This window comes from Sceloporus undulatus, chromosome 1 (genome assembly GCF_019175285.1).
Source record: "Sceloporus undulatus isolate JIND9_A2432 ecotype Alabama chromosome 1, SceUnd_v1.1, whole genome shotgun sequence".
NCBI lineage: Eukaryota > Metazoa > Chordata > Lepidosauria > Squamata > Phrynosomatidae > Sceloporus > Sceloporus undulatus.
In genome coordinates, this window is record NC_056522.1 from 157,751,644 (window position 1) to 157,774,065 (window position 22,422).

General features: G+C 41.2%; 1 protein-coding gene across 1 annotated transcript in view; it reads left to right on the plus strand.

Annotated features, from left to right (window-relative positions):
• The window catches only part of FGF18 (fibroblast growth factor 18), a 650,869-nt gene that overhangs the window by 483,875 nt on the left and 144,572 nt on the right, over positions 1 to 22,422 (plus strand). The gene's annotated exons all lie outside the window — the stretch shown is intronic.

Consider the following 22,422-nt stretch of genomic DNA (forward strand, 5'->3'; position numbering starts at 1 on the left):
GGAGTTCCTGGCTAACACATTTCTGTGGTAAGGGGGAACACCTTGTAATGTTCAGTTAAACTGGAGACACAGTAGAGCATACCGTTCATTGACTGTGGGTCTGTTTTTTATTAGGAAAGACATTTCCATGCTTTCTTCCTCTTAGATCACTTGCTTAACTTAACATTTTAAAACCTTGGATGGAATAAAAAGTCTTACAGTAATACAATAAGTAATACAGAAGTCTTGGTGTCAGGGTGTTTTCATTGTTACCAATCACATCATTACATACTTAGTGCTGTTTTTTTTTACAGTAAACGCCACCTATTTCACAGTATAGTAGTAAACACTGAAACTTCCATGTTGTAAGTTCCTTTACAAAATTTCTCAAAAAGTTTAGACTTCCATCTGACAGTTGTTAGGAAAACAGTACATTTAATGTATGTGGGTGTTCAAGAAATCCCTCTTTGATAATATGGGAAGGAAAAAATTATACCCATTTGCTGCTTGCAGAAGATTCCTAGAAACAGATGGCTTCTTTCATTATCCTTTCTATGGCTTTTCCTATGCACCAGAACATTTCCCATGCTAAACATGTTTTCACTGAGCTTGATAAAGTACTTCATCAAGCAAATGTGCAGTTTATTCCTGCATCCCATGTGTCCATGCTTGTTAATCACTTGGTCTCATTTTTTTTACTAGAGACTGAATTTGTAGATAAAATTAAGCCAAGAGGCTATTAAACCAGTCTTTGTGTAAGTGGTTTGGTAGTGTATACATCCTATTCAGAGAACCAGTAAGCAAGCTTGGCACCAATAATACATGAAAACATGGAAGCAGTCTTTTGAACCCAAACGTTTGCCATCTAATATCAGTTTCACACAAGCTAAACTGCTAATACTTTGCTCTCTTTCACACTTCACAAATACTGCACTATCATTCCACCTTTATTGGCCATGGCTGGATCCTATGGAATCCTGAGAATTGTAGATTGGGGTGGCACTAGAGATCTCTAGCTGAAAATACAAAGTAAACCCTAAACTGGAAGTTGTGGGTCCCAAATCTCTATCATAAACTCCTTTAGGAGCCAGAAGACAACTTGGAGGAACCCCCAGTACTATTTTTTAAACCAATGCTGTTTGAGGAGCTCCTGAGAACATGGAAAACCTAACTCACTTAGTTGATTTCAGCTGGGTGGGAACTTAAATTGAGAGCTATCCACTGGACCTCCCACAAGTACTAAATGATTCTTGGAAGCAGGAGTTTCTTCCAATTTGAAAATATTTGGATTGCTGTTTGTGCAGGTCAGAATCATGAATGTAATTTTTGTCTGGTGAAATACTACAGCAAATAGGTCTTAAGAAAATAAGGCTTGGGTGGGGAAGGCAGGACAGGGTTTTAAAAGAATAGCTGTGACCTCCTTACTAAATGGAAAGCTCCCTTTCATCCATTAATTTAGTTACTTGGTTGAAGCAGACCACAATCTCATCAATCTGTTAGTGAAACATGCCACTTAGTAAATTACTACTGTCTGAAAAATAATGGTAAATCCACAAGAGTACGAGCTTGATTTAAAATCCAACCGTTGCAATGTCACATTACAACATAGGAAGTAGTACACCAGAAGATTTCCATCATGCAAGACAGAAAACATATCCTTGAAGAAAATGTTCTTCGAATGAAATGACTCATTTACTTATCATTAACTGGGTAGGATATCCTAGAGTTGAAGGTAGTAGGAAACAACTTTTTGGAATAAATGTATGAGATTTGCTTTATAGAGCAATGTGATACTACCTCTAAAAGCAGGACCTAATTTTTTCTGGGTCTTGTTAGAGGCTCTGGGACAATTAAAAAATACAAATGTACCTTTTGATGGCCCACTATTTGCTGTTAATTATTATTCCTGTAAACATTCAGGAGTACCTGTGTTGGCCATTTAACAAATACAAACAAAAATCCATCAGTGATACTTTTATTGGCCCAACTGAAATGCATAATATACTTACTGCGAGCTTTTGAAGCTCCATGGGCTTTTTCAACAGTCAAGATGTTAGAAACTAAACAAGAAAAAAAAAACACAATTGGAGATCTCGATTCCTTCGGGAAAAGGCAGTCTATAAATTACAGTGGACCCTTGTTATAGGCTGGGGTTTGGTTCCAAGACCCCCCGTGGATAACAATATCTGTGGATGCTCAAGTCCCATTAAATATAATGACATAACAAAATGGTGTCCCTTATAAAAAATGGAAAAGCAAGGTTTGAACTTTGAAGTTTATACTTTTTTTGAACATTTTCAAACTGGATGCTTGAATCATGCATAAAAATCTGTGTATAAGAAGGGCCGACTGTATATCATCATCAGATGCCTGCATGTTGTTTCATTCTTTAATAAAGATGTTATGATGGGGAGGATATCTTTTGCAGACAGGCTCCTCCTCCTCCTGCCCATGGGGCAGTAATGAGATTTTCAAAGTCTAGGACATTTAAAGTCCATTTGCATCTCAACAGGGACCCCTCTTTTGCAATCCAATATGTCTCCATTCCAGTGAGGTCACAGGCCTCTTCCTGTAATGAATTCCTGTAATGAATGTTTGTACGTACTGATCTCATCACATGTTATTTGCCTTTCTAGTGGTGGAGCTGACTGGATCTGATGGTGTCAGCATTTTGCAATTACCATCAGCCCTTCTTATACATGGATTTTTTATATACGGATTCAAGTATCCATGGTTTGAAAATGTTCAAAATAAGTATAAATTTCAAATATCAAACCTTGATTTCCCATTTTTTATAAGGGACACCATATTGCTATGTCATATTTAATGGGTCTTGAACATCCACAGATTTTGTTATCCACGGGGGATCTTGGAACCAAATCCCAGCGTATAACAAGGGTCCGCTGTAGTACAATTTTAATCCAATCTGTTGATAATTTTTGTAAAGCATACCTGCGCCAACCATGAACTTGCCATCCGCTGTTTGAGCTTCGAAGGATGGCAAGCCCTGGCTTTTTCAGTGGGCATGCATGTGCGGTGTGTGCACCCATTGACAAGAACAGGACTTACGGTCTCACCTTGGAGTCTGGAACGGATCCCCACAAACAGCAAGGGTTAACTGTACCTATTTTGGGAAAAACCAACCCAAGTCAGCACAGCCATGATCGCATGGCTCCTCTAACCTCAGAGTTCAGAATCAGATCCCCCCAGCCTTCTCCTTCATTCTCCCAGTCATTGGAAGAATTTAAAACATACACCATGCTGGAGAGCCAGCCACTCATAGAGGAGAAACAGCTTTCGTTCCTCTGACACCCTACTTTGTTTCCTTCTAGCCCTGTTCTGTGGGCAAGAAGGCATCAGCTTCCATGCCAAACAGGTTGATCAGGCCCTGCATTACTACCTGCCTTGAATCCTTGGGAGGTTAGCACCATAAACCAAGTCACCCATACCAAAGAGTGCAGGTGCATTAGCACCTCTAGCCATCATAGGTCCTATACCGAAGACCCATCAGGGTGCCACACATAAACCATTATATACACTTGTTAAGCATCACTAGCGTGACAGTTTGGCTCAGCTGAGACTGCTGTTGACAGCAGGGTCTTCTTGCAGCAGGTGCTCAAACCTATGTCACTGAAGATCAGCTTTGGTAAATCCCAAACTACAGGATGTGGGGCTCTTATCTACTGGAAATGGACATGTCACAGGGTAAGAGCCAATGCCCCTTTTCCTGCTGCCTTCCACCTTGCCAAGCATTATTTCTAGTGAGTCCTGTCTTCTCATGATACTGCCAAAGTACGACAGTCTCAGTTTAGTCATCTTGGCTTCTAGAGATAGATGTTAAAGACCACTGCTTTTACGTGAAATAGTGAAATGAAGAGTGTAAAGGCCAGGATACGATAGTGGAATGTGACAGTATATATAATTTGCCATAGGTTAGAGGGTCCTGGAAAAAGAGTAAAATGAATAAAGTGCTGGAGCTGTTGTGATCAGTTCCAGCAGGTGATGTCTGTCCAAGGAAGGAATAGACAGGGCAGTAAATATGAAAGGCTAAGACTCTACAAAGAAAAGTCTAACAATAGTTCTGTGGAAGAGTTGTCTGACTGCTTGTCAGTTTGTGGCGACCCAACAAATTTCATAGGGTTTTCTTCAGCAAGAGATACTCAGAGGTGGTTTTATTAGTTTCTTCCTCTGTAATATAGCCTACAACACATATTTGTTGACAGTTTCCCAACTAAATACTAACCTGGGATGAACATGACGACCTTCCAAGATGAGATGGGATCTGGTACTTTTAGATTATTTAGGCACCTGAGGAAGGGGTACTGTGTGATAAAAGGTAAATGAGGGAATGTTTAAAACCTGTTGATTGAAGCAAAACCAAAAGAAATAAGAGCAGGTGCTTTAGATATGTAAGGAGTACATGGTGGGGATCTGGTCACTAGGGGTAGTGTCACCCGGTGCAGTAACTCATGATGTAACCCGCCCTCCCCATTGACCACCCATTTCACAGCATACAGAATCCTTAGTAATGCTTTTTTGCACTAATGTTACTCGTAAATTGTAATTCTCATATGCCACTCAATGTAATGCTAATAGTTGTGACATACACAACTAGCAAAATTAAAATTACACCTTCAAATTACATTATCATACACGCAACCTAAATGTATGTACAGTCCGTCCTCGCCTTACGCAGGGATCCGTTCCCGATCCCTCCGCGTAAGGCGAATTCTGCCTATGCTCGAGCCCCATTGGAAACAATGGGGCTCGTGTGCGGCGGCGCAGGCGCGCGCAGGACACAACGGGCACGCGCACCCATTCAATTGAATGGGACGCGCCGCCCCTTCCGCCCCACGTGCACCCCGCGGCTTGAGCGCATATGCTCAAGGCCGCGTATGGTGCGCTTGCGTATGGCGTGGGCGCGCTGTACATACACATAGTAACGATTGGGTTAAAATGTGATAGTTTTGAAAGAAAATGTAAAAAATAATTTTGAAAAAAATTCAAATGTTTTTAAACATTTGAAATTTAAAAATTTTAAATTCTAATTTTTTAAAAATTCTGGGCATCTCCTTTCCCCTCCCACTGAGCTTTACCCCACTCCCAGCATCTCTGAAAGTGTTTTGAAGGGAAGCAGATGAATGCCATAGTGATGCCACTGGGTCTGGTATGAAATAATACAAAGAGATGCTGGATCTTAATAACATTTAGAGACAAAATAAAAGTAATAAGTCATCAGGATGCAACAATAAGGTGTTGTTTACATCAAAAAATGGATGCTGCAACTCTGCCCTTCCATAGTGCTTTTTAATCTGACTGATGTGGGAGATCTGTGCCTGTCCCCAGTGTGCCAGGGACTGGCATATTTGTGCCCATTGATTACAACTATTTCTTTTCTTCCTTGGAAATTGCCATGCACCACCACTTTGGGTGGGATGGCTCTGTTACATGTTGTAAGTAGGGGAGCACTTGAGCAGATTGATTTATATAGTTCTATATTTAAGAGTTAAATGTTTGAACTAAACCAGTGTTTATCATTAGACGCTGGAGGCGTCAATAGTTTTAATAAGTAATGTTTTGTTGCAAATTAAACAAAAGTACTAAACAGCATGTGAAAGTATGCAATTCCCTTTGCAATTACATTTATCTCTCTGAACTGTACACATTGCTGTATTATCTCTATCCTACCCTCTTGATTGTTGGATTCAAAGACAAAGCCAGGTCTCTGACTTAATTTCCACTGGTAGCTACACATACGTCTGAGGAGGTAAGATGGCTTTTGAATTTAAACTTGGAATTGTCTTGCCACTACAGGAAGTATAAGAAAAACTGACTGATCTCTTTTTCTTGGCAGTTGATTATTTTCATAGTGTTCTCATGAACCGCTTGATAATGAGCAGGAGCTATTGATGATCATTGAATTAGGAAATGGCTGGCAGATTTTAGGATTAATGGATGAACAGACAGACTCAAAGTAGCAGTAAATATAATTAACAGGTGGCATGAGCATTTGTAAACTTGAGTCCATTTCCTCAAAGTCATAGATCCAAGAACAGAATGATGGACTGTCAGTGTCCTCTAGTAGCACGCTTTTATTGGCTCTTGTCCTCATGGTTTTCTGACTTGCATCCCTCGCTTATGCGCGAAGGACGAATGGAGGGAGAATGAATGGGGCACATACCCGTGGTGCACTCCTGTGCACCCCCACGCCTATATTCAAGCCAATAGTTCTTGAATATAAGCGAAACTCTTTTCATGAGTGAGTCCAGAATGGATCCCCGCGAAAAGGAGGGGCGACTGCAGTTTTAAAATTTGGCTTCTTCACTCTTTTTGCATGCCCTTGACTACACATCCCACAATCAATCTGACTGATAGCTAGTGATGATGGGAACTGTAGGCAAACACATCTACAGTTAGGGAGAGTTGTCCTAAAGCACAATAGCTAAAACTCCATTTAGGTTTTTAGTCACTGATCTGTGTGCCTCTTCTCTATTTCCATCTCCATCAATATACATGCTGTTCACTCAACCTTCAAATGCCCTAGAATTGTTGGCTTGGATTCACTAGAAAAAAGGACTAGTCCCTACAAAACTCAAGAAGACTAATTTCTGACTAGATCTGTATATCAATGGGCACTTTTAATTGTTTTTTTCAAATCCTTTAAATGAAAGAAGTGGATACAACACTTCAACATCATAGATAATACTGAAATTGCACTGCAGAAATAATGCAGTTTGGCACTGCTTTAACTGCTATGGCTTCATGCTGTGGAATCCTGGGATTTGTAGATTGTTATGGCACCAAAGCCCTCTGACAGAGGAGGCGAAATATCTCACAAAAGTACAAATGCCATAATATGGAACCACAGCAGTTAAAGTGGTGTCAAACTGCATTATTTCTGCAGTGTGGACTCAGCCTATATAGGCACTGGGCACTGTATTTCAAATTAATTAATGAAGGGGTGGCATTTCATTCTCTAGTAGGCAAATGTAGAAGTTTTTGATATCTAAAAATATATTAATAAGACCATTTCTAAACATGGCAATGAACTTCCAAGAGAACAAGAAGAGACATCAGCAGCAGAAGAAATGTCTGTACAAGCTGAGTCTCCCTTATCTGAACTGCTTGGGACCAGATGTATTTTGGATTTTGGAATATTTGTATATACATAATGAGATATGGAGATGTGATCCAAGTCTAAACATGAAATTCATGTGTTTTTCATATGCACCTTATAACAGCCTGAAAATAATTTTATACACAATAATTTTTAATAATTTTGTGCATGAAACAAGGTTTGTATACACTGAGCCATGAAAAAACAAAGATGTCACTATCTCAGCTACCCATGACATTTTTGGGGGGTGGATTTTGAAGCATTTTGGATTTCAGGATTCCAGATAAAGGAGACTTCAACCTATAATATATATATATATAAAGCACGCAAGTCTCATGTGATTGGTTAAGATATAGTCCAATGGAAATCACAACTAAGCAAAATACTACTAAGTGAAATCTAAACTCAACAGTTCAACATTTGTCTGGTGGGGATGGTGGTGTCTGCCTTCAAGTTGTTTCTGACTAATGGTGACCCTATCATGGGGTTTTCTTGGAAAGATTTGTTCAGAAGAGGTTTGCCATTGCCTACCACTGAGGTTGAGAACATGTGGGTTTCATGGAGTCATAGGCCAGCACTCAACCCACTATGCCACACTAGCTACCACACTTTTTCAGTAATGACTCCTTTTTCTCAATTGTAGTCTGGAACGATTCAATTGGATCCCCATCCTTTCAATTAGAAACCAGAGAAATTACCATATCAAATAAACCTTGAAGAATGGAAAGGGACAACCCAGCTTGAAACCTCTTAGGCAAAGACACAGAGAATAGATGGAGAAGAAACGTAGGCATGGAGGAGCTGTGTCTGCCTCTTATTCTCTCTCCCTCCGAGGCCAAGTTGTTACAACTAGGAGTTGTTTCAACCAGAAAGTTTTGGCTGGCATGTGTACATATACTATAACAAGCTTACAGTACATAGAGATTTTAATGACCATTATGTTAGGAAGCCGTTATTGAGGACATGGTTAAAATATAAAAATCAATTTTGTTGAAAAATACTCTAATTCTCTCCATGAGACATTCCACAAGATGAAAAAACGACATGGTATTAACAGATTTACCTATAGAGAATTATTGAAAAATAAAAACAGAACAAGGAGACAGTTATCAGGTGAAAATGAGAGAAGAGTTGAGTAACGAAAATATTATCTGTCATTGATATTCCTACATTGACTGAAAAATTTAGAAAAGATGTAAAAAGTAAAGAAACTAATAAGACAGAATTTGAGACTTTGCTACAAGCTGAGAACAAGCATATTATAACCGAGTTGTGTAAGATGATAATAGAAGTAGAAATGGAACAAGAAATGGCTAAAGATAGCATGAATAAGTGGGCTCAGAATGTCGGACACTCATTACAACTGGAACATTGGGCAAAGTTTTGGAATAACAACTTGAAATTTACAAGAAACTATGACTTTAAAAGAGAACGATCATAAAATGTTTTATAGATGACATTTAACACACACACAAAACCAACCCTTGAAAATGGAGAACATGTGAGAAAAAACCTGTACATTCTTTCATATGCTGTGGCAGTGCAAGAAAGTGAGAAAATATTGGTAACAAATACATGTTATGATAACAAACATGCTGGAAGTCACTTCCCAATGGGGCCAGAAGTGTACTTACTAAACTTGTTAACTGTGCTTGACAACCAGATAGAAGGAAAACAGTTTAAAATCTTGCTATATATGATAACACTGGCTGGAATAATTTATGCCTGAAAATGGAAAGATATAGAAATGCCTTAGAAAGAATGACTCTTAAAATTATATGATATATCAGGAATAGATAATTACTTTATTAAACAATAAGACATCAAAACAGTTCAAAGAAGACTGGAAGTATATTACACCTATGTAAGAAAGTAAGTGGGGAAATTTAGCAGCAACGAGTTTTGAAGGATGAAGTCAGAAGTGAGGAAAGAACCAAAGGGAATAGATAAGAACTACCGTTGGATTTTAAGTGCTAACACATTAAATTACTTAAATTACACAACTTATTATAAGGTGGAATAAATTCTGTAGGAGAGTTAAAATGTAAAATAGTACAGGAAAGAAGAAACGTATAACATGATTTATAAGGTTGGGAAACAGAAGATGTGAAGTTGAAGGCTTTCATGGCCAGCGTCCATAGTTTTCTGTGGGTTTTCTGGGCTATGTGGCCATGTTCTGGAAGAATTTATTTCTGACATTTTATCTCCATCTGTGGCTGGCATCTTCAGAGGGTTTCTCTGAAGACACCAGCTACAGATGCAGGTGAAACATCAATAATAAATTCTTCCAGAATGTGGCCATATAGCCTAGAAAACCCACAGAAAGCATAGAATATGTTAAGAATGGAAGGACATTATATATCCACGAAGAACCCAACAGTGAAAAGGGAAGTCAGGCGGGTTACAGACTGCCACTAACGATGCACTCCATGTGTGTTAGGGTTAGGAAGGGCCATGTTAGGGTTAGGAAGAGTCGCCCCTTCCTAACCCACCCTGGCCCCAACACGTGTGGACCGCGTCATAAATGGGCGCTGCCATTTTGACGTCTTGGACGCTGTGCGTCCAGATGTGTCACAGCGGAAGTGACGCTGCAAGGGCGCGCTTCGCCCCTTGCGGCGCCACTTCTGCGTTTTAAAAAGGAGCACCATTTCGGCGTTCCTTTTTTGCTGCACGGGGAAGCCTCTCGGTCTGGCCGCTGGGGCTTCCCTCCGCAGCGAATGGTGGCGGCAGGAAAACGGCCCCTTGAGGGCCGTCTGTAACCCACCTCAGATAATTTATTATGTTCATATCAGTAATTTTTAAGGTAAGTGTACTGATATAAGTCATGCATGTTAAATAGTCAATAGCAGTCTAGATTGCTTATAAGTGTTAGAGAAGATGTGTTGTTTTTATTTATGTTTATGTTTGTCATACAAATAAAGTTTTTTAAAAGTTTACATGCTTTTGCCTTTGGATTACAGCTGACCAGACTCTATTGTGCATTATTTTACTCTGTGGCTGTACTGTGATGCTTGGTTGTTTTATTGCAGAGCTATCTTTTCTTTTCTTTCTATTAAAAAAAATCCAGATTATTAAAATCTTATTAGCTATGAGGCCTTTAGAGATGTTGTGTGTGTCTCTGTGTATGTCTGCACATGTATATGCATATGAAGGCCAAGTCATGAAAATATATGACAATGTATTTTTAAAACTGTGGCCTTGGCTATACAAAGAGCAAACAGCTGCCTGCCCTGCCGAATGATGTCAGGTGCAGGATGGGTGGAAGGAGCGTGAGCCTTTTCGGCACTTCTTATTCACATTCCTAAGTCCTGATGTGATGGGGCATCCAGTGGGTGTGAAGGCTTTTTCACTCAAGCATGCTATTAATTCCTTGGGCCTATTGAATACATTTCATACTGTGTGAAATGTCTGGTCGTTCAAGTGATGCTCCGGACCAGTGGAGCAGAGAAAGTGAATTGCCTTTCACTAGCAGGGAGAATTTGTAACAGCCATGTGAGCAGAGGATCAAGTTGATCAGACTTGGATTTGAATTTGGGGATGAGCAGTAACTAACCCAATATGCCTTCAAACCCAGTGATGCAGTTAAGAAATTTTCGGCATTGGACTTAATGGTGTTACGAACCCCTGCCCCCCTTCCCCAGATGGTAATGTGTATTTCTTCACTTATTTCAACATGAAGTAAGCCAACTTTGCTATGTTTGGAAGCCTTCCTACTTCTTCTTCTAGTTATTTATATTTTTAACCCATATTTCCTCCAGTGAGCTGATGGCAATGTACCTCATTCTCTTTCTCCTCACTTGTCTTTTCACATCAACCCTGTGAGGTAAGTCATGCAAGGAGACAGTGACTTACCCTAGGTTACTGAAGCAAGTTTCATGGCTCAGTATGGACTAGTACCCAGATCTTTGGAGTCCCAGTCTTGCTGTCTGACCTCACCATGTGAGCTGGCATTGCACTTTTTGCTGAATGGCATGCTAAACTTACACCCTTGTGATAATACTATAGAAACCTCCTTTTGAATACAGTGCCCAACTGCAGTTGTTCATGTGACTGAAAGAAGATTCAAAACTAGCTGTTCTGTGTTACTCATGATCAGACATGCATCCTTCCTGCAGCAAATGTTTATCAGAACCATTTTGGCCACATTAGTAACTGCATGTCTTCTTGGGAAATGGCTGGAACTTGATGGTAAAGCACATACTTTGCATGGAGAACATCCCAGGTTTGATCCTTGACATCTCCAGCTAGGGCTAAGAAAGATTTGTATCAGAAGTCCTGAAGAGATGCTATCCATAAACTTAAGGAATTTGAAGTTGATTAGACTAATAGTCTGATCCGGTGGGGAAGGGGCAAATTTTGAGGTGCAGGTGCCTATCATCAAGAGCATCAGTAGGGGAACACAGAAAACATTGGTGGGATTGACCTGACTTTTAGGTTTAGTGGCTTTGCTGGCTGGGTGGTAAAGAAAGTCACGTCCTTTTGCTGCTCACCCAACAGTTCTGCCAGAGCTGGAGAAGACTGTTGAAGTCTGGGGGTGTTAAAAAAGAAGAAGATTTGCACAGTATGTCAAATATACTAGGCACACCAACGCCTATCGCAGTTCCCATAACCATGCTCCCAGACAAATTCCAAAATGCAGACATCTTTGTGGTTTCATAAACACTTATATAGTTGTAATTGTTTTCTTCTCTACTGGGAGTAGGTCTTTTGCCATTCACGATCAAGCCATCCTTAAAGGTTTTTTTTTGGGGGGGGGGGTTTGTATAATTTGGTAGCTCACAAAATATGGTTGTTGGGAAAGTTAATTCCCCCTCTCCCAGTCACTGTAAGTTTTTCAGACAAATTCAGAGGATACAGGACCACCCGATGAGTCCTTGTCCCTGGTAGTTATATTTCTATAACCCCAGTGCTCTGACTTCGTGTCTCCCGCACTCTCCTAAATCATTCAGTATAGGATAACATCCCATCTTCATCTATGTGTTGTGTGCTTTCAAGTCATTTCCAACGTATGGCAACCCTAAGGTGACCCTATCAGGGGGGTTTCTGAGGCTGAGTGACTTACCCAAGTGAGCTTCCATGTCCGAGTGAGGATTCAAACCCTGGCCTCCAGAGTCATAGTCCAACACTTGAACTACCAAACCATACTGGCTCCCTATTTCATCTAAACATTCCTCAATTTGTCTTCTAGAATAGGATAGGATTCTATGCTATTATGATGTGGTGTATCTCTAGGATTCTATCCTATTAGTGGAGGGTAGGGAGGCTTGGAGATGTCTCATCTACAGGGTCGCCATGAGTTGGTGCTGACTTAGGGGCAGTTAACAACAACAAAGAATCCAGGAACATTCAGAGAGGTGATTGCCTTTATTTGTTCTTTGTAACCTTATACTAGGCTATACAAGTTTCAGTGGGGACTAGAACCCAGATCTCGTTCCTCATGCCTTGACCCTTAATGGTGTCTCTTGGGACAACAGATTCATAATGAATCTGGTATATTTGGCATGTTTTAAAAGATGTATCTTTTTGCCACAATGTGGGGCTGGGAATATTACTGCATTTTGCAGCCCAGGAGCATCTGGAGGGCCACACATCCCTTCTCCCATCTTGATGGGTCAGCACTCTGTTGTTTCCCTCTCTCTCTTTTTTAAACAGTGACTTATTTAGTTCAGTAGGAGATCACTAAGGAGGACCAGTACACCTTTCATGGATGTTGGCTGAGGTTTCCTTGTTGATGTCAATGGATGTAAGATTGACGTCAATGAATTTTGGCTAGTCTTTTAGCCAAGTCTGGATAATGTTATGATCATTCATTATAATGCCAGCTATGCAGGGTGAGACAGAGGTAATCAAATCTCACCCTTCAAGGTCAGTAGGGAGGAGTGGAGGAGGTGATAAAATTAATTCCTTCTATTTTGCATTTTCCCAGTGGCTTTGCATGACTGATGTTGTACACTGTATGCACTCTTGTTCTGCATAGTCTGTTGATGGGAATAGGACTAGTTTCCCTAAAGCATCTGTGCGACAATGTACTCCCAAGGGCCTTGAGCGACCTTAAAATAATTGGATGGTTGGGGAATACTATAAAGCATTTTCATGGATAGCCTCCAATGAATTTAGAAAACAAAGCTTGGCATCTTGTTAGGCAGTTGCAATGTTGCAGGCTAGACTTAAGACTTCATAAGTGGTTTGTATTCACCATTGCCACAATGACAAATGGCCCTAAAACCCACTTCAAAAGCCAGGTAACCATACCAAGTGAAGGAGCTGTGTGGTGCTGGCCAGTGGGTTGCTGTAGGATGATGCATCCAGCCTTTTCCAACCAGCCATCTACAGTATGATGAGGAATTGTGACAGGACCCTACATCTGCCTCTGCTCACTTTATTACTGAGCAATGGTTCCTGCTTTAAACAGAATGCACCATGTTCAGTGGCGTAGTTGGTGAGTGCAGGTGCTCACTGTGACAGTCCCCTGAGCCACACCAGGGACGTAGCTAGGATTTTAGGAAGGGGGGGTCCAGACTAAGTGCCACCATTATAATGGGGCTTGGCTGTGGTGGCGCAGCAGCACACACCATTCATTTTTCTAATGGAAGGGGGGGGGTCCGGACCTCAAGAACCCCCCCCCCCCCCGGCTACGTCCCTGGCCACACTCAAGAATAGCCCATAAATGTGGGCAACTAACAGCAAGGAGCTATCATCTGTCAACTCCTTAAACTTCTCACAGTGCCCCAGTGTAGCATAGTTGGAGGGAAATAGATGAACCCCATGCAGTCACCTTCTGTTGGGTAAAAAGTGAGCTCAGGAGACACGTTGCCTGCGTAGACCCAATCTGCAGAAGATTTTGACATTTGTGGGGACTCTGTTGCTGCTGGAGGATGCCAGGTGCGATATTAGGCCTGACATTATGTGAGACAAAAGACAGCGCAGAGTAAAAAGAAAGGTTCTTACAGGCTAATAGAAGCTCATCAGTATCGCACGTCAGTATCTTTATGGAGCAACCCTAAACTTCTTTTCAAAGTCTCTGCCTTTACTATCCAGTGATTTTTCTCCAACCACCCATTCATGGCTACAGTACTGTATATACCTGACTATAAGTCAATCTCATGTATAAGTTGAGGTCAGGTTTGGGGGCCATATTAATGCATTTTGATATGACTCATGGATAAGTCAAGGGTAAAACTTAGGGGCATGTCATGAAGCATGTAAAGGATGAAGCAAAGGGACAATGCCAAAGAACTTACAAAATTCCAGCAGGCATCACTGTTTGTGCTTATAGTAAAGGCTAGATGGATGAGAGAGTAGAAGGGGGGGCAATGCTTCCAGGGCATATGCACGCACGCATGCACGCACGCACATGCGCACATGCACACACATATATATATGACTTAAAACACAGTACTTACATTGACCCATGAGTAAGTCGACTCGGATATTTTGGGTCAATTTTTTAACCTAAATTTCTAGACTTAGACATGAGTATATACAGTAAGTGTTTGAGAAGGACCAATTCTTTTTTATAGAAAGCTTATTATAATGCATTAGACAACACGAGAGTTCAACAGCAATTTAGCACATCATTGACTCCTCAGTTACCAGTTCCTTAGATTTCTTCTTCTTCTATTACTTCTTGACATGCATGAGAACGAGAAGCTTTATTTTAAAATCTGAAGTAGTCACAGGCTTTGAATATATTCTTGTTTGGTGCAGGGTCACTATAATCCTCTTCCACAAAACTGGGACAAAAATATATGAGACTGGATTTGGTGGCTTATCAACACTCTAGAAACAAATCCTAGAATTCCACAGCAGTAAGCCATGGCAGTTAAAGCAGTGACAAACTGCATTATTTCTGCATTGCAAATTAAACCTATGTCTCTGAATTCTAGCTGCTTGGAAGGGAACTTAACAAAGCTTCCCCTGCTTTTCACTTCTAGTGGGGGTGGGCAGAAGGAAGTCTGGAAGCTTCCACCAGAGTAAGAGGGACTTCCTCCCACACTTGCATCAGCATCACCTTAAAAATGTCAGGGCATAACACAAACCCTCCTTTGCTCAGAGTGTCTGCTCTGTTCCTTTCCCTTCCTGCCTTCTGCGCTGTGGGTCTGGCGCTCCTGCACAGTACCATCCAAAGCCTCAAGGGTGGGGTGTTGTCTTCTCATGAAGATTCACTCCTGCCATGAGGAATCTGGGATCTGCTGCTTCAAATGGCCCAGATGACTGGGACAATTTTCAGACTTTTGGTGACAAACTTTCCTACGTTGGTGGCAAACTTTCCTACCAGGTTTTGTGGAAGAGCATTATAGCAAGGAGACCTGATGGTGCTGGTACTGTAGCCACAGTGTTGTGAGTCTGATCCTGCAGAGCTACAGGCTGACCCAGCTTTTCATCATTTTGTAGGCTGTTAAGATAAGTATTTAGCTTGTTGAGGGCAATTGGCTAACACATTGTAAACCGCTTAGAGAGTGCTCAGCACTATAAAGTGGTATAGACATGTGTGCTTTTGCAATTGCTACTGCTACTTAATGCGATGACAAACCAACACAAATGGAATCCAGTCAAAATCTGACATGATCTCCCAATTCTGAGGTTTGTTTGGAATAGACTGACGATACAAAATGCCCTTTATTTTGAATAATTCACCATGCATGAATTAAACATCTCTTTCTATCTCCAGAAACACTCATAAAACAAATTCATATAATTATGTAAAGACTCTGATATTCCCATGAACTCTCTTTCTTTCTCCTCCCACTTTAAAATGCCCACACAACAGAAAGATTCTCCATCCAATGATCAATAGAACTGTGGAATAGCTATAATGAGAGCAAGTGTGATATAATGGTTTGAGTGTTGCACTATGGTGCTGGAGATCAGGGTTTATTTAAAACAATTTTTTGCAATAACTGCATTTGCATATATATAAGTTCCATGGCAGCTGGTGACTCCAGTTTCAGTGAGGTGGAGAACTTCAAAGGAGTTATCCAAGGTCCTGAACCCCTGGCCTCCCCATAGATTTAGAACCTGGTAGCTCCTTCAAAGTTCAAATTAAAACCCAGAGCCTATTCACTGCCAACAGACATAGAGGCCATCAACCACCACTCCCAAAGTGAGAAATAGCAATGAGTACTAATGATAACAGAGTGTGACATAGCGGTTTGAATGCTGGACTATGACTCTGAAGACCAGAGTTCATATCCCTGCTTGGCCATGGAAATCTACTGGGTGACCATGACCAAGTCTCAGCCTCAGAGGAAAGCAAGGGCAAACTACCTCTGAAGAAATCTTGCCAAGAAAACCCTATTAAGAAACTCTATAAGTTGGAAACAACTTGAAGGCACACAAACACAAATCAAAGGCCATGGTGGTTTTTTTTATTTAGCAAAAATAATGTCTTTAGGTCCTTGTTACTTAAAAAAAAATGTCTTGCAGCTTGTATTACTCCCAAGCTTTAGTTTATGACACATTGACGTGGGCTGATCTGGAAGAAGGGATGTGGCTCTTTCTGACTACAGGTTAAAATATGACTTTTGAATATTCCTCTGAGTTAAAAGGCTTACTGAACAAAACAATGACAACAACAACAACTTTATCCATTGAGACCTCACTGATTCCTAGATTCTTGGATAGAATCTGAATCAGTGATGGTCCAAACTCCCAGTCAGTAAAACCTGATAGATTGTGAACCCAGTAATAATGATGCTGATGATAGGGAAGAGGGGACGAGGGGATACTAGAACAAAATGTTCTACATCAGAATGGGAATTTTTGGATTCTTAAGATGACATTGGACTGCAAATACGATCAGCCTTATGCAGCATAACCAGGGGTGAGGAATGATGGGAGTTGTGATCCAACAACATCTGGAACATTGGACACATTCTATTTATGTGAGACATGAGCCTTGGTTTTAAATGCATTTTTTAAAAATGTGATTTCTACTGCAACTGCAGCCTAAGTAGTACAGTCTGATCTTCTTCCTCAAGACATTGTCCATCTGCTGCAAATGTAGAGAAGACTAGAGTCCAAGATGAGAAGGAAGAAGAGGAAATAGCTCTATATTGCAGAATATTAGATGTGATGGTGAGGGTTGGCTGCAGTTCTTTGAGGTGGGGTGGTTGTGATGATGACAGCGAGGCTGGAATCTGTTTAAGGTTGGAATATTTTTCCTTGATTTTAAAATTGAAAACTTTTATGGCTGCATGTAACAAACAGAGGTAGGTCAAGACATTTTGGTGACTGAAATGGAAAAGTAATCAGGTTAAGGTATGTAGTATCCAAAGCCAGGCACCTTATTTTTGGGCACTGTCCTGCTGTGCTTGATGGTAGGGTTTGCCTTGGTTACTAAGGCCCAATACAGATGGGCAAAAAGCGCCATCCTGGAGGCGGGATGAGGGCTGAGCATCCCCATGCTCACAATTCTCCCCATACTGCCTGGGCACCATCTTAGTGTGTGGCCGTTCAGATGGTGCACACCATGATGATATGATTTTGGTGCAGCGCTCAAACAGCACTGTGCCAAAAGGGTGCAATCAAGCCACCTGGCAGTGCCTATGGTGCCGCTTTGCAGGCACAAAAAGGAGCCAGAAAAACTGGCTCCTTTTTGTGCTCTGTGGAGGTCGGATAGGTGCTCTGACAAGCATTTGCCGCGGCACCGATCCAGGGCAGAATGGGGCAGCATCATGTCGCCCCTTCCTGCCCATTTGTACAGGGCCAAAGTTATTCTCATGTCCAAAGTTAGTGTAGACTGTTGGTGTTGAAATTTGGGGGGGGGGATTCATGCTATCGGAGTGTTTTGGAAAATTAGGACTTCTTGGTCAAACCCTTGGGTGAACCAGTGTCATGCTCTGTTATGCCAGTGTAAGACACTTTTTGGAGCAGTGTGCAGTGGTGGTAGGGAATGAAAGCTCTCACCCTCACCAGAGAAGGCTGCTGGGCTGTCTCCTCAGTAACTTGTAAGTGGGCAGGATATTTTTCTCCCTTGACAAAGAGGGTCCTCTGCCATTCCCTCCGCCATGGCATTTGGAGCCATTTTGTCACTGCCACCACTACCATTGGTGCTACTGCCACCACCACTATACTTAGTTATACTACTTAAAAGAGGTGTGGCATACATTTACATAACCATTGGGGGGAGAATATTTAGTATGAAATCCACATATACTGCATAATTGAAAGGAATAAATTTTTTTGGCATTCTGTGGAGAATTTAAACTTCTGTCTACTCCCTGAGCAGACTTTTATACGATTGCACTGTAAATATGTCAATTGATGATTTTCTTTCTTTCAGTCACTAGAATACAGTATTCAGATCCTGGAAAGTTAATTTTAAAAGAAATTAGTTATCATTGCCATTTTAAGGCCAAAACCTTTAAGGAAGTAGTGCATTGCTATTATCACTACATTTTTTAAAAACAAACACAAAACTCTTCTTGCTCATTATTTAAAAGTAACTAAAATAGTCCATTTGTGGCCTGTGATAAAAAACTCATCTAAGTAGTTCTACACCCTGTAACTATTAATATAAGTAAATCAGATAGTTATATTGCAAAGTAAATTATTCCTTATCATGTTACAATCATAACGTAGCTTGGTTAGGCTTTAGTTATTGCAAAAACTGAATTAAAGCAGAATTGGTTATGTGAACCGATCACAAGTAGTTCAGGGTTTGTAGTGAGGTTTTTTTTGAGCTGTGTTAATATGAATGCAGTTGGAAGAGTTTCTGGCCTTTTGGTCTGCTATGCATGAACTTGCTGGGAATGAGCAATACTTCCCATGCTACATACATTATACTCTTATTTTAAATAGTTTTATATTAATGTCACTTGAAACAGGTTGGTTGTTTTCCTTCCAAATAACCAAAATAGCTGGTATGGGAATTACAAGCCACATTCAGCTGGCTGCTGCCATCATTAACTCCCTAAGCATGACTTAATTCCAGAGTGCGTGTTTGTGTTTGTCATGTATTTGTAGATACGACCAAAAGCCTTGCATTCTGTACCTTAGCCAAATTAGGAAGCTTCTTTATATTGAGTCAGACTAGGCTAGACTCTATCTAGCTCTAAACATTGCCTACACCAGCAATTTTCACTTTGTTTCAGTCCTGTGGCTCTCCTTTAATCCAAACATAACTTTTCTCCACTATATATTTATGCAGTGGTAGTGTTGCTGCTGTGACTCATTCTACATCAGGGACCTTTTCACACTACACAATTATAGTGATATGATTTCACTTTAACTGTTGTGGCAGCATCCCATGAAATTCTGGGATTTGCAGTTTAAGGAGGGGGCCTTTAGACTCCTCAGTGTGAAAGCTCTGGTGTCTTCCCAGTAAGAATCCTGCACCCCAAAAGGAAATGTACCTTCACTCCTCAGATTTATTTGGATCAGTGAGATGCCAACCACAGATGCAGGTGAAACATCACGAATAAACTTCCATGTTCTTCCAGAACATGGCCACATAGCCCAAAATACTCACAAAAACTATGGATGCCAGCCATGAAAGCCTTTGGCTTTAAATTAAATATTTTATTACTCTATTCTAGAAGACATAAGCAAATGAATCTGGCTCCTTTCAGGTCCTGAGGTCAGAACCAGTAAATTTGGTAAGATGTTTGTCCTTGTGGTGTTAATTTCCTCAGACACAACTCTGCTGGTTTGGGTAAAGAACACAAAGGGAATCCCTTCCCCCTTCTCAAAAACTGTGCCAGCCCTTTGCCTTGAGATGCCCTTTGCACTGACATTAGGGATCCACTAGATGGCAAGCGAAGTGTTTGGAAGCACCTCCAGACTGGCAATCCATGGAGAACAGCTGTGATGTGGGAAAATGCCTTTGACTTTTTGGGTTTTTTTTTTTAAAAAAAACTTTATTTTACTAAAAGAAGGGGGGAAAAAGGAAAAGGAATTGGTGAAGGCGGGGAGGAGAAGAAAAACCTTGAGCTCAGATGTAAATAATATCCCAGTCTGGAAGAAGCAGCAATAATAACACAGAACAGCTTGGCAAAACCAACACTGTGTGCATTTTACATGTGCACGCATGCCTTTTAAGCGTTTCATTGCCGCTTCTCCTACACTTGTTCAAAGTTCCTCCCGTCTACCAAAAAGGGTAAAAACAGGAAAGATATGAAATGATTAGTGCAAATTAGGATTGAAGTATGAAGGAACTGGATTGAAATGCGAAGCAACCAGTCAGATTTGAACGCCCAAACCCTGGGAGAAAAGGCATGTTTTAATAATGAGAAATCATTCCATCGCTACAATAGAAAACGCCTTGGCTGGTAGTTGTGCCTGTTGTGTCAAAAAGACATTGAGGATATCCAAAGGAGGGCTGGTCATACCCTCTTGGCCCCCCCAAACCCCATGATAGGGTTATCTTAGGGTCGCCATGTCAGAAACAACTTGAAGGCACACAACAACAGCAAGAACATCAACACAAGATATGGTTTGATGAATGGAGCTAGCAGAACAATACACCGTAAAACACATGCAGAGTATGTAGCACCCAATGTCTCAGTCTTCATTCTGCCTGGAAATCCCTTCAGTAAGAAAATTGTAACTAGATCTCCTTGAAGCTCCTTAACTCATCCATCAGCCACCTAATTCAGAGACAGGCTGTAAGTATGCCAACCTACCCAATGATGTATTCCCCCACCATTTTCAGCCTTCCTCGTGTCTCTTCCTGATCATTTTCAGGTTCCATGCTCTGCAGGGTCAAACGTCAGGAAGCTCCTTCTCCTCGGCTGACTGCAAAAGGTGAATTGAAGCTTCAGGTGCCTTTTGGCCTTTTTTTAAGGCAAAGGAGGGAGACGTCTTGCTCTATTGCTTCTCAAAGGTGAATGAGAACCAACTTCCTGAAGTTGCTGCTCACCTTTGTCCTCTGGTTATCTGTCTGTTTCTTGGTCTTTCTCACAGATACAAAGGCCAACCTGGTTCTCTCTGAGGTGGTCAGTCTGGGTCCAAGCTGTGCCACTTCAGATGCATCTGAGGAAGTAGACTTTAGTCTACAAAAGCTCATGCTGCCAACTTCTTTCTTTCAGCTCGTTTCAAAGGTGCTACAAGATCTCTCTACATAGTGATTCTACAGACATGATTATATGTTTGAATTCTACTACTTCATATTTTAAGGAGAATGACTTAATTTAGTACCTTGCCTATACAAAAGTAACATGGTAAAAGGAAACCCGGGCCAGATTCCACCACATGCTAGTTTTCTGTATGTAGGGCATATTTTTGTATGCCGGGTCATTGTTCGTGGGAGCTCCATTTGTACTTTAACAGCTTTAGATATAGCTGAGATCTAAACCACAGTCTGTTCTCCAGGTTTTTGTTATGTACAGCTTTCCTTTGACCACAGTGATAGCTTTTTCATTTGTGACCGGATTCCTTTTCTGTACTTCCCTTTTTGGTGCCCAGTCCTTACATGGCCCTCTTTTTTGCTAGCATTTCACTGTACAGGTGGCATTTTCCCCCCTACCCATTGAAATTGCAATATTTTGTACTTGGGAGAATATGATAATGTCCTCCTGTGTTCCAGGGATCCAACTGGCTATGGGCCATATGCTACTGCAGACACTGTACAGACACCACACACACACACACATTTTGGGTCTCCGAGGCTCTGGCATTTGTTATGTCAGCTAGGACAAAGACAGAGGGGATGGTTAGTGGTGCCTCCTGCTTTGGGCCTGAAAGGGACTGGCTTTAGAGAGGGCTCTTCTCTGCCCATCAATATTGCCAAGCCTAATCCACCACAGTGCAAAGCCAGCCCCCCAAAAGCGGAGCATGTGTCAAACGAAGACCCTATTACTGGAAATGTTCTAGGGTCCCAGCCACCTTAACTGATCTTCTCAGTTATGTTGAGGCATGAGAGTCGGTGTAATGTGGTGGTTTGGACATTAGACTTTAGCTCATGACTCTGGGGACCAGGGTTTGAATCCTTGTTCAGCCATAGAAGCCCACTGGGTGACCTTGGGCAAATCACATTCTCTCAACCTCAGAGAAAGGGAAAGGTTAACAAAAAAAGACCCTCTGAACAAATCTTGCCAAGAAAACCATGAAAGGGTCTCCTTAGGATCACCATAAATTGGACACAACCTGAAGGCACACAACAACAGTAATAAAGCCAGGTGCCCTCCAGATGTTTTGGATTACAGCTCTCATATAACGGTGTCAATGCAGTCAGTGTGGCCAGGGATTAAAGAGAGATGGAGTCCTGTAAGGTACCAGTTTGTGCCAAATTAAGTCCTATGCTCCAGCATAACTCTCACACTGGAACCCACCCCTCTCAATTTTGCACAGGCTGATGTTTTCTCTGCATGCTATTACTCACTTGG